At 29.2% G+C, this 13,262-nt stretch overlaps 1 long non-coding RNA gene across 1 annotated transcript; it reads left to right on the top strand.

Moving 5' to 3' along the window:
* The first annotated feature begins 4,644 nt into the window (after positions 1–4,644).
* LOC111623345 lies at positions 4,645–9,256 on the top strand. The gene is made up of 4 exons (XR_002756425.1): positions 4,645–4,702; positions 5,127–5,157; positions 8,205–8,315; positions 9,209–9,256. It is a non-coding gene; the product is annotated as an uncharacterized LOC111623345 (long non-coding RNA).
* Positions 9,257–13,262: the final 4,006 nt, after the last annotated feature.

The raw sequence follows: 13,262 nt of genomic DNA, 5'->3' as shown, positions 1-13,262 counted from the left end.
GATGTCAGATATGTAAATTTATATTGTAGAAGTTATGTAAATTCGTATTATATTGTGAATGTGTATCAAAAGAAATAAGGATTTTGTAGAAAGCATAATCAATTGTACACCAATTTGATAGTTGTTGTCCAGTGTATGTTTATATCAAGAATATGTTTTATAGTTTATATTGGTTATATAATAAGTTTATGTCCAGAATATGTTTTATATCAGGGATTTTGTAGAACTGTTTTGTAAGTGAAAGGTACGTTTTATATTTTTATGATTTCTACAATACTTGTGTTTTTATATGTATGTTATATTCTTTTTTAATGTTTTAGTTGGCTGAAGAGGGGCTTAAGAGCCCGAAACGTGTAAAAATTTTCACACGTATCAACTAAATAAAGATGAGAAAACCCGCCAATTGTCTTAATTTATAACACTTTATTGTGTTAGAAGCATAAATAAATTTTATACTTAATAAAACTTTTTAAACAGTTAATATGAAATTTAATGATTCGATATTTATTGAATTTGCGCAAGTTTAGATTAATTTATAGTTAATAATAATGTTTCTAACAGTTATGACAAATGACGAAAAAAGAAAAAAATGTACACGATTCATAATGAGTCAAAAAAAATTCAAATTTAATGAGCAAAGTATAACTTTAAAAAGTTGCAAGTTTGTAGTAAAACATTCGCATGAAAAATGAAATCATTTAAACCGAGGTTTGCGAGTACATTTTAAAAATACGTTTTTAACATTAGTGGAAAAATCCTCGAAAATACAATTACAAAAAGCAATTTGTATATAAAAATACTACGCCTATTCGTGTTAAATAATATTTAACATATGAAGGACATGATGACTCAAAGATACGGAAACGACCTCAGGCCGTTTTCAGTTATCAAATGAGGTAAAAACCGCATCACAGGAAACATGTAGTTAAAAAGATGGCTTACAGTAAACCTTCCACAAGCTGTACCATCACTGGAAAACAGTGTATCGTTGACAAAGAGGATTACTTCGAAGGTGTTTTAAACTATTCAAAGCAACGAACTACAAGCCGTCCTCGAATTTATGGCTCCTACCACGTAGAAAATTGTGGTTGTTTCTTAGAAATGCAGTCACCAGATACTTTTTAAATTTATCTTTAACAAATAAGTAAGATAAGATTTCAAATTTTTGTCGCAGATGCGCACTTATTTATATGTATGCAATCCTTTTTTCAAATTACAGTTAAATATATAGGTTAAGGCCCACCAGTGGCCAAGCTGTTCCGTTCATTGAAGTTCACTGGGAGTTCTGTCGTGGGTTCGAGCCTTGCTCGGACGGGCTGGCCACGTGGAGTTTTAGGGTTTTTCCACGTCTGCAATGCCTGAATAGGGGTCAGTTTCCTTTAAAAGACCTCCCGAGAGGCATTATTTCCATCGCGGAACACCACTGTTCAGAGCAGGCAACGGGGAACCATTCCGGTACTAATTTCACCAAGACTCATTTGGCGCAAGACTAATCACTATTTTTTCACAAATTAAAGAGAAAGTCGCTCTAAAAATATATTTTAGACGATCACCATTTTTACGTAGTGTTCTAGAACAAATTATAGACAGGTGGACCTTCCTTTTTAGGCTACACCACTGCCTACATTTAAAAAAGTTCTTTAAAAAACACAAAAACCAATAAAGATTAAAAAATTCTTCTTTAAAATTGGAATGGTAAATCTTGCGACGTCTTGTTAGTTCATCCTTGTCCAGTTGGGTTTCTGGCTCCTTTTATCTACCGAGGATTAGCGCTGACNGTTAGGTGGTGGTCAATATGGTGATGTTTATGAAGCTGTGTGGAAAAGATATAACATGACTGTAGCAGTGAAGACTCTAAAAGTAATTAAAATTTCATTAAAAGTTGTACTCTGGACTCAGAGTTAATATAATTTTTATAACTTTATATACTTATCTATTTCAAGCATTGACAGATAAGAATAAAGAACATTATACAAATTGTCTCAAAGAAAATATGTCACCGGAATTATCTGCAGAGGTGTGTAAATATTGTCATTAATCAGTTATAAAAATTTAATTAAAGAAAATTAATTTCAAATTTCTATTTAATAAAATCAGCTGCATGCAAAAGCCCTAACTTTCAAGTTTTTTTTCGGGGATCATTTCCTTCTTGACTATTTATGTAAAAATATTAAGAAGGGGGTAAGTTAGANTTTAAAAAAGTTCTTTAAAAAACACAAAAACCAATAAAGATTAAAAAATTCTTCTTTAAAATTGGAATGGTAAATCTTGCGACGTCTTGTTAGTTCATCCTTGTCCAGTTGGGTTTCTGGCTCCTTTTATCTACCGAGGATTAGCGCTGAGACAAATGTAGACTTTGTCTTTAATTTGTGAAAAAATAATTTATTCATCCGACGGAAATTCAAACTAATCACTAATTAACCTGCGCCAGGTGCTTGCCGACGTCAGGATGACCTGATATTGCATTAAGAAGATACAGGCTAAAGGACCCTCTAATGAAATTAGCGATGTATTATCACGAAATAACCACGTGTACGCAACATAAAATCTATACTTCTAGAAAACTAATATATTCATAATGACTAAATGCCATGTTGTTATCTTGAGAAAATGTTACCTTTTAATAGTATAGTTCACATGCCCATTTAGAAAATACGTGTCTGATAATTAATTTTATCGCGAATTTACCAACGTTATCTCTAAAATTAGATTTTATAATTACTCTTTATGCAATTTAAATTTTAAAATAAAAATTAGATAAAACTTTGTGTTATAATTAAANCATTTTAAAAATACGTTTTTAACATTAGTGGAAAAATCCTCGAAAATACAATTACAAAAAGCAATTTGTATATAAAAATACTACGCCTATTCGTGTTAAATAATATTTAACATATGAAGGACATGATGACTCAAAGATACGGAAACGACCTCAGGCCGTTTTCAGTTATCAAATGAGGTAAAAACCGCATCACAGGAAACATGTAGTTAAAAAGATGGCTTACAGTAAACCTTCCACAAGCTGTACCATCACTGGAAAACAGTGTATCGTTGACAAAGAGGATTACTTCGAAGGTGTTTTAAACTATTCAAAGCAACGAACTACAAGCCGTCCTCGAATTTATGGCTCCTACCACGTAGAAAATTGTGGTTGTTTCTTAGAAATGCAGTCACCAGATACTTTTTAAATTTATCTTTAACAAATAAGTAAGATAAGATTTCAAATTTTTGTCGCAGATGCGCACTTATTTATATGTATGCAATCCTTTTTTCAAATTACAGTTAAATATATAGGTTAAGGCCCACCAGTGGCCAAGCTGTTCCGTTCATTGAAGTTCACTGGGAGTTCTGTCGTGGGTTCGAGCCTTGCTCGGACGGGCTGGCCACGTGGAGTTTTAGGGTTTTTCCACGTCTGCAATGCCTGAATAGGGGTCAGTTTCCTTTAAAAGACCTCCCGAGAGGCATTATTTCCATCGCGGAACACCACTGTTCAGAGCAGGCAACGGGGAACCATTCCGGTACTAATTTCACCAAGACTCATTTGGCGCAAGACTAATCACTATTTTTTCACAAATTAAAGAGAAAGTCGCTCTAAAAATATATTTTAGACGATCACCATTTTTACGTAGTGTTCTAGAACAAATTATAGACAGGTGGACCTTCCTTTTTAGGCTACACCACTGCCTACATTTAAAAAAGTTCTTTAAAAAACACAAAAACCAATAAAGATTAAAAAATTCTTCTTTAAAATTGGAATGGTAAATCTTGCGACGTCTTGTTAGTTCATCCTTGTCCAGTTGGGTTTCTGGCTCCTTTTATCTACCGAGGATTAGCGCTGAGACAAATGTAGACTTTGTCTTTAATTTGTGAAAAAATAATTTATTCATCCGACGGAAATTCAAACTAATCACTAATTAACCTGCGCCAGGTGCTTGCCGACGTCAGGATGACCTGATATTGCATTAAGAAGATACAGGCTAAAGGACCCTCTAATGAAATTAGCGATGTATTATCACGAAATAACCACGTGTACGCAACATAAAATCTATACTTCTAGAAAACTAATATATTCATAATGACTAAATGCCATGTTGTTATCTTGAGAAAATGTTACCTTTTAATAGTATAGTTCACATGCCCATTTAGAAAATACGTGTCTGATAATTAATTTTATCGCGAATTTACCAACGTTATCTCTAAAATTAGATTTTATAATTACTCTTTATGCAATTTAAATTTTAAAATAAAAATTAGTTAATTAGCTTATCATTTTCTTTAAAAGTATAGTAATTTTAAAATTATAAATTAAATATTTGATTTCAAAATAAATTGATTTAAAATGTTGTTATACAATAAGTATTTATAGGTTTGTTCATTTATTATGTAGAATTTTTGCTGATCTAGTTTATTATTAATTATTTTCATAATTTTAATTTGATTAATTTTAAAGTGTAAAGATTTATTAGTGAAATAAACAAAACATAAATATAAAAATACAATAATAGGTAAACTTATATGACATTGTTTTTAAATCAATATATTTTTTCAGAAACATTTATCACTGTGTTTATTTTTTAATTTTAAATTTAATTGTTAAGGATAATTACGAAATGATCCCTAAACTAGATCCAGATCCATCTTATATATTGTGATACAATTCGCTTAGACTTTTGAGTGCATTTTACTATATTGACTGGTGAATGTAAGTAATATTTTTGGTTTTAACGAACAATTTTAATAAGGAAAATTTTAATTTTTTAAAAATTATGCATTTTCTTATGCAAGTCCACACGCTGGAGATTTTAAGAGGGATTTTAAAAAACATTTTCTTACAAATTATATCTTATTTATTTTTACAATATAGATTGTAGGTGATTGTTTATATTACATTTTTTATTTAATTTTTAAATTATTCTCAAATGGAGATCAAATTTTCAATTGTTCATAATTTTACGTTTTTAAAATGCAAGTTATTTGAGCGAAAAGTCGCTCATATAACTTGCGTTTCTACCAGTGAAGTAGAGACATTGTCGTAATATTTAATTAACAAAAATAATATAAATCACGAAATTCTGTAAATTATTTTTTAATATTACTCGTAATACAGTAGTTTTTTTTTTATATAGCGCACAGGTCGGAAGACACACCAAATGAATGGTATGTTAGATGATGCGATATAACTAAAAAGTACACATTTACATTTTCTAATGAATAATCTGCGAAGTCGTTTGGCATTTACATTTTTATCTTCTATAATTCAATTACGAACTGTAGATGTTATAAAATTAGAAGTTGAAGAAGTATTTGAGAACTGTATTCGCCGAAAAATATGTATTTTGAGAACGGCTCTTGGCTTGCGGTTTTAGTGATCATTACAGAAGAATATACGTATGCAATCAAATTCTTCTATAGTGATATTTAACGAAACCTGAAAAAATATTAATGTTGAGAGATTTACCGTGGATTTAAATGAGGCCCAGGCGAATTTGAATTAGAAATCCCATATACAGTGTTGATTTCAGATATTTTTTTTCGAGGAAATAATTGTTTCGGGGAATTATATGTATATATATATATATATATATATANGGACTGGGGTTGGTCGGATAATTGAAAGGGCAGATAACCGAAAAGTATGAAAAAATCTATTATTAGTGTAGTATATTATTATATCCCATGTAATTAGTATATTAGTATATCGCTATTAACCTACTTCGCGTTGAATTTTCATCGATGTTAAGCCTAACAAAAACTTTTTAAAATAATAATCATCGCTATTGTATCGTTAAAAATTAGAAAGTTAAGCCTCATTTAAATACTGGCTCCCTTTCATGGTCGATCCAGTGTTGCCAGCTAAAACACGTAAAAATAATATTAAAGCAGCCAGACATAGCCAAATATTGTAGCGCCACATCAATAGCGGACATTTGAAAATTGCCGACTAGGACGGTCGATTAACCGAGGGGTCGGTTGATAGGGGGTCGGATAATCGAGGCTCTACTGTAATTGTGAAAACTAATTTTCATAATGTTAAAACATGATTAATGACGAGACTTCATTTGCGTAAAAACGAGCGTAAAAACTTTTGCCGGAAATTCACACATGTGTATCCATCTAGATAAATAAACACAGAAGTCCATATAGAATGATTACTTGTGAATAAAGGTTTGTGATGGCTCTACATTTGTTTTAAGGACACAAATGTTTTGTAACAATTTATGAATTAAAATTTCATCTATTTTATCGCTTGAAAAATAATTATAAGAGTGAAGACAATTATAATTACGCATTTCTAGGTAATCACAGGCTTTACTTTAAATTAGGCAATCAAATATAGTTAAATATTCCAAAGATGGACATTCTCCCATGTTATTATCATACGATTTTATAGTTTTAATTGGTAAAAACAACTANTATATATATATATATATATATATTATAAAAGACTTGTTTGGGGCCTTATGTTGATGGTGGCTCCAGGCAATTAGCCTTTTTTCCGATAAGACAACTCGCTACTATACAGATAATGTTATTTCTATGAAGTTAAAAAGTGTTAGAACTAAAAAACATGTAGTGTTATTAGTTTCCTTTAATATAAGATATAAATAATTTGATTGTATATTATTTTTACAGAAAGTTATATGCTAAAGAATAAAATTCAAAATCAGTAAAATTCCGAATCTTCTTGGGCAAAAATGAAGTAAACAAAACTAAAACTATAAAAGTAAAACTAAACTAATTTTAAAAGTAAAAGAGGTTCGTTATAATTACTTTTAACTAATAACATCGGTTTCTCGATGCTACTAATTAAAAGGATTTTGACTAACGTACTGTACAGGTTTACTGACGTTTAAAATTTCTTTAAAAATCTGTAAATACAGATTTAAACCAAAAAGTTCCAAAAGAAAAGGGCAACAATGCTAAAAAATATTAAACCTGGTTTTCTTTGTCGTAGTTTAACGTTATCAAATGATTATGTGATGACTACATATTTAATTATATAGTTATGTTATATAAAGATGACTATATTATTATTCATTTTTATTAATATTGTTATTTTTATTGTTGTTTTTTATGATTTTGCTTTGCTGTTAAATAAACTTTTAACCGTTACCAAGGTCGTATTACATTCAAATATAAAACTGCATATTTATCTAATTTACTTCAGTTTTATATGATATATGATATGTTTATAGCTTAGATTCTTATTTATTGTTTGTAAGTGAATGTAATCATATATCATATATTATTAAAATTGAAATAAACCAGATGAATATGTAGTTTTATGTTCGAATGTAAATATTAATGTTTCATTCGAAAGATGGTTAAATTCCTGTTGAAAAGAGTCTAACAATTTTTTTCCTATTGTACAAGCTAGTACAGTAACAATCTTATATCTGAATAATTAGCACTTTTAAACCTCTTGAATATTGATTGTTTTAGATAAACTATCGTAGATTTTCTGTTATTATTTTTGATTTTATTCATTACTTAACTTGTAATTGAATTATTGAGTTGTAATTTGAAAAAATCGAAGACTTATAAATTCCCACTGTCTTCATCTGCCCATCTCTCCGTCTGTCTTTCCTTAGTTTTGAGAACATGGTTAGATATACAAAAGGAGAGACCAGATACGGAAAGCTTAGGGCAGGCGGTCCCTATATATGAACTTCCGATGCAAACTTTATTTCAATTAAAAAGTTTCCCCTGAAAGGAGTTAGATAGATGACCGGCACGACTCTTTTACTTACGGAAAAGTATGATGTACAGGGGCAAGACACTATTGATTTGAGGTGGAGAGCATATATTTTAAATTTAAAAATATGATTAAAAATTTCAGTCCGGCATTACTCGTTAAATATATATCTTTGTATTAGATAACTATTTTGGAAAATGGAGAAGTTCTTTAAGTAAAGTCAAGAAACGGTTTAATTTCTATCGTATGATACAGACTACTCGCTTTTCTCTCTTTAAAAAATAACAATAGAATACTATTTGACTAATGAACAGTGTATGAAAATAAGTTCGGTATGTATTGTCTAACAAATATTGTATTACATAAATTTTTTTATTATATATTTGTAAATTGAAAAAAGCATATGTTATGCGTAATGTATTATTTCATATTATTTTGTTTCATTTTGCAGTGAATAATTATTCGATAAACAAATTAATTATTTAAAATATTGTTTTTTTCTTTTCAGTTATTAATCCAGAAAAAAACATGAAGACAATCTTACTGCTTATTTTTACACTCATTTCTTCCGTAACATGTCGATATGAAAAATTCGAGGAAATGGTAGAAAATATTTGTGGTAAGAAATCTTTATTCTCATTTATCAAAATTGTCAACATGTTTATAAAATCCTAAGCCATTACAAATACTGTATATCTAACGAATTGTGCTAGGATTGGTATGCTCAAAACAGTAACAAAGCTTTTCATATTTATTATTTATTTTAAAAATAGGTACTGTACAATATTTATACATAGAAAAATCGAAAATTTTGATGACCGTCGGCTTATTTAAATATTCTTTAAACATTGGTGCTTAGTAATGTTATTTATTTTTATATTCAGCCAAATTTCCTGAAAATTTGCATGAAATTTACATTTTAAGGAGATTTTAAATGACAAACTAATTTAAACATCGTTTTGTATAAACATCATGAGTTTATACATAAACTCGATTAGAATCATCTTTAATTCCAGGTGGATTAAATCCTCAAAGTGACTCCTTAGATAACTGAAAGATGAAGGCTGTTTATAAGTGATGTCAGCCTGTTGAGGGGTGGGAGAAGTTCAGAATATGTCATAATGTGACAAGAGGAGGAAAGAGAAATGATCCTTACCATACATAGTAACAAATATCATACAGGTCATACTTCTTTAACGCGATCAGTCACATTTGAAATATATCCTATACTTGTATTTTACGCATTAAAACGAAGGTTTATTATTAAATAATACTAAAATCTATTCTTATATGGAAATAATAAAATAAACTCTAACTTAAACTATACTAGTTGTAATAAACGACTAGTTTAATTAAAGTAAATTGAATTGAATACTTATTACATTATACTATATCTTACAAAAGTAAAGATTTACTAAGGAATATCACTATCGATACGAAATTTCTTTACTTATTGTACATTACATCGATAATTTCAAAATTTTAAAGAAAATAATAAAGTATATTTATTAGAATAAAGAGACAGCAACTCGATAAAGTGAAAGGTCAAGTAACGATATTGTGAGAAATACAATTTTAAACATATCTATTTTTTTTAAAATAATTAAGTTTACTTATTTTTACAGAAGGTAATGCATTTAAAAAATTANATTACGCATTTCTAGGTAATCACAGGCTTTACTTTAAATTAGGCAATCAAATATAGTTAAATATTCCAAAGATGGACATTCTCCCATGTTATTATCATACGATTTTATAGTTTTAATTGGTAAAAACTACTATCGATCTGAAAATAAATTATAAAATACAAGTTTGTAGAACAGATTGTGCAAAAAATCCGAAAACTTTGCATTAGACTTCATTCTATGATATTCTGTGAATATTTTGGACTACTTTATGAATTAAATGGCGATATATATATTTCCTGATAAATAACAACAGTAAAATATTACTAAAATTATAGAAGCCAATTTTTCCAATTATATTTCTAGAGAAAAAAAAATTAAAAAATAACATTAAGATTTCATAATTTTTCTTTAAATTTTTACCAGTTTTAAGATATTTCCCCGTCATACAGCTCACTGAGATTCCAATATAAACATTATATGTAATCTTAATGTGAAAGTTTTTCATATTGTAATATGTAAATTATTCAATTCATTATTAAAACATTAATTAAGAATTTTTATATTCGGCAAACCGTATATTAAAATATATTTAATGTTGCAAACATAGTTTTTAATATCATCGTTTCATATGTTTGAAGAAATCAATTAAGTTCAAATTTCAGGTATCCACATATAAAAACATGTGTTTCAAATGAAAAAAAAACAACAAATTATAGTTTAATTGAATAATTTTAATGTCAATCGTTCTGCCACATTTGAGACTACAATATTCGCATTTTTCTAATTTTTTACTCCAGATATTACGAAAATGAAATACTGTATTTCATATAACAGACCTATGTATCATTGTAATTAGGAATCTATTTATTTCAAAATTTATCAGTAACAGCAGTAAGCTATTCGACGTGTTTCAACCCGTTGTCAGGACGTGTTGTCAGGAGCGGGAGACAACTTGGATTAAAATCGTATTGGCAGTGTATTTCCTTTCCTCTTTTGTCTAACACATGGCTTAACACGTCTAGAATGAAGTTTTTAATTCGTTTTAAATAAAAAAAGAAGTCATTCTCAAGAGAATTGTTTAGTCACTCAATAGATCTCATTATCTTTCTCGTATATTTCAGAGCTTATACATAATAAGAACTCGCTTCCTAGTTCTTACCATGTATAAGCTTTTATCTGTAAAATTCGTTTAACAAAACAAGTTTAACAAAAGTTTAATTTCATTAATAGATTAGTAAATAAAAAAGAGAAAATTTGGGTATTTTTGAATATTGTTAAACCGAATATCACAATTAATGGCAACGATTTTCCGATAAAGCTCCATTTAGATAACAATTGATCAGTTTGGTCACAGAGACGATGAATGGGATCTTTTCACTTATTTTAGAAGATACTTTTCACCCTTTTTACTGTTAATTTTCGTTCAGTCCAAATCCAATCGAACTATTAAAGCAAAATGGGAATTAATAAATACATTAAATTGTTATTCCCCGCTATGGTTTATATACACATTATATTCCATATGAAATACACACTGCTATACTCTATACTTTAATTAATGAGAATTTCTCTATTTTCACAAATATTTTGTTTTCTAGCAATTAACATATTTGTATAATTTGTATAAACCGATTTTTAAAATTATATATCGAACATTAAAACTCGTTTGAAAGATTAAAATTACTATACAGTCGACCCCCTATAACACGGTAGATACGTTCCGAGCTTTATGAATCCAGCTTCTAGGAGTCCAGCCAATCACAGCCCGGCACGTATGCAGTTTACGAACTACGGCTGTTTGAAAGGTTTCTTCCATAAAATTTATCGATTCTAGACTAATTCGACTCAACATTTCCAAAATACGTATAATTTTTTGGGAATAATTCATATAAACTATGCTATAAACCAGGGCTTCTTAAACTATGGGTCGCGACCCCATTTGGGGTCGCTTAGCGAAATCTTGGGGTCGCGAGATTTTAATGCAAAATATTGAAAATAATTTGTAAGAGTTTTAAAATAGCACGCTTTGTGTCATAGGTTTCGTGAGTTGCGCTTTGTGTCACTTCTGGTGCAGCGAGACAACGATTCAGCAACGCTGTAGTGTGTACTAGTGTAGTGTTGTCGCTTTTCAGTGTATTCAGTTGTCTCTGTTCCATTGTAACACAAGAGTGAACTGTGGTAGTACACCATTATTGTTTTTGCAAATTTGTATATATCAGGGCTGTGGAGTCGCTAAAAAATTTACCGACTCCGACTAGGGGCGGACTTGTTACCGAAAGAGATCCGGAAATTCTGATGTCATTACGTGACCTCAGAATAAAAGGTTCAATAAATAGAAACTATATTATAGAACGTAGAAACTTTTTATTCCAATGCTAAAAGACTCCTCTAAGTAATGAACAGTCAATATATAAATATGTATTCGATAATTTTTACTTTTCCGGCTGTTATATATAACAGAGGGAGAGTGTAACAATCGGCCAAAAAATGACCCCTCCCAAATTTTTACATTTTTGGACTTAGGACACCTTGAAATTTCGAGATATGGAAAAGATTCGAGTTTTTTTTCTATATGTATGGATGTTAGACTGTGTGTGTGGGGCATGATTTTGTTCACCCTGTTTGAAGCCTAATAATTTCTGCAGTCAGAGTGGTTAGAATTGTAGTCAGATGGTTTAACACAGGAGTTAGTTATTAACCGTCAGAGTGGTTGAACTAAATCATGTCCCCATACACATTCTAACATCGTAGGCGAGAATATCTTAACGGGTTTTACTGTACTATTATAAAATGATAAAAAAGCTAACTTTGAGGTTAGAGACGAGTTTTACTTTTTATTTTTTAAATTTTGAACGCTAGTAACGAGTAAAATATTCATTAAGATATATGACACATGACTCCTTTTATGTCTTCACCCTGTCGACCTTTAATTAAGGACCAAAATTTAATAGTATTAATGCCTCTTTATACGCAAGCTACAGTGCCACATTTCGTTTCTTAAACTTTACCCGTTCTGAGATATTAAACAATATCTCAGAACAGAAAATAAAAAAATTAAACAAATTAGACGCCAACACACACACTCGCGCGAATTTTTCCTCTTTTATTGACTTTTTGGGGGGTTCGGGAGGTCTCCAAAGTGTAGATTTGCAAACGAAACATGGAGGGTCAAATTTGACACAATTTCAATACTTTTCCGATTATAACATACATATAAAAACACAAGTATTGTAGATCACTAAAATCAAAAATAAAACTAGTATAAATAATAAACAAATCGAACATTTAAATACACTAAAAAAAAGAAAAAAATAAAAAAAAAGGAAAAAATTTATTCTTTCAGGATACCCAAACAGAATCCTTAATATTTGGGAAAAAGAAATAGATAAAAAAACAGATAAAACAATAAGAATAAATCCTAAACAAGCCGAAATAAAATACATTCGTTTCCCATATATAAGAGGTCTATACGAAGAAGTTAATAAAGAAGTCAAAAAAATTAATGTAAAACTAGTACCGACATACGATAAGCTAATCTCCAGATTAAATGCAATTTGTTTTGTTAACAAGTTAACAAAACAAATATAACAAAGAAAGAAGAAAGTAAAAATGTAGTCTATAAAATTCCGTGTACATGCGAAAATAAAAAAATTTATATAGGTGAAACTAAACGTAAAGTTAAAGTAAGATTGAAAGAACATATAGCTGATTTGAAATATCGTAGACCAAATTCTGCTTTTCATGAACACTGCCTTTTAAATAATTGTAATATAGACAAAAATAATATAGATATTTTACACAGAGAAAAAGATACATATAAAAGAAAATTCAAAGAAAGTATAGAAATAATCAAAAATCAAAATAGTATAAATAAAAATCCTAGCATCTCTATAAACGAAAACTGGTTAAAAATTTTATATTAATTGTATTCACTAGAT

The sequence above is a fragment of the Centruroides sculpturatus genome, unplaced genomic scaffold, assembly GCF_000671375.1.
Source record: "Centruroides sculpturatus isolate CEXI.00-Female unplaced genomic scaffold, Cexi_2.0 scaffold339, whole genome shotgun sequence".
NCBI classification, from domain to species: domain Eukaryota; kingdom Metazoa; phylum Arthropoda; class Arachnida; order Scorpiones; family Buthidae; genus Centruroides; species Centruroides sculpturatus.
This window is presented reverse-complemented; position numbering and strand designations above follow the sequence as displayed.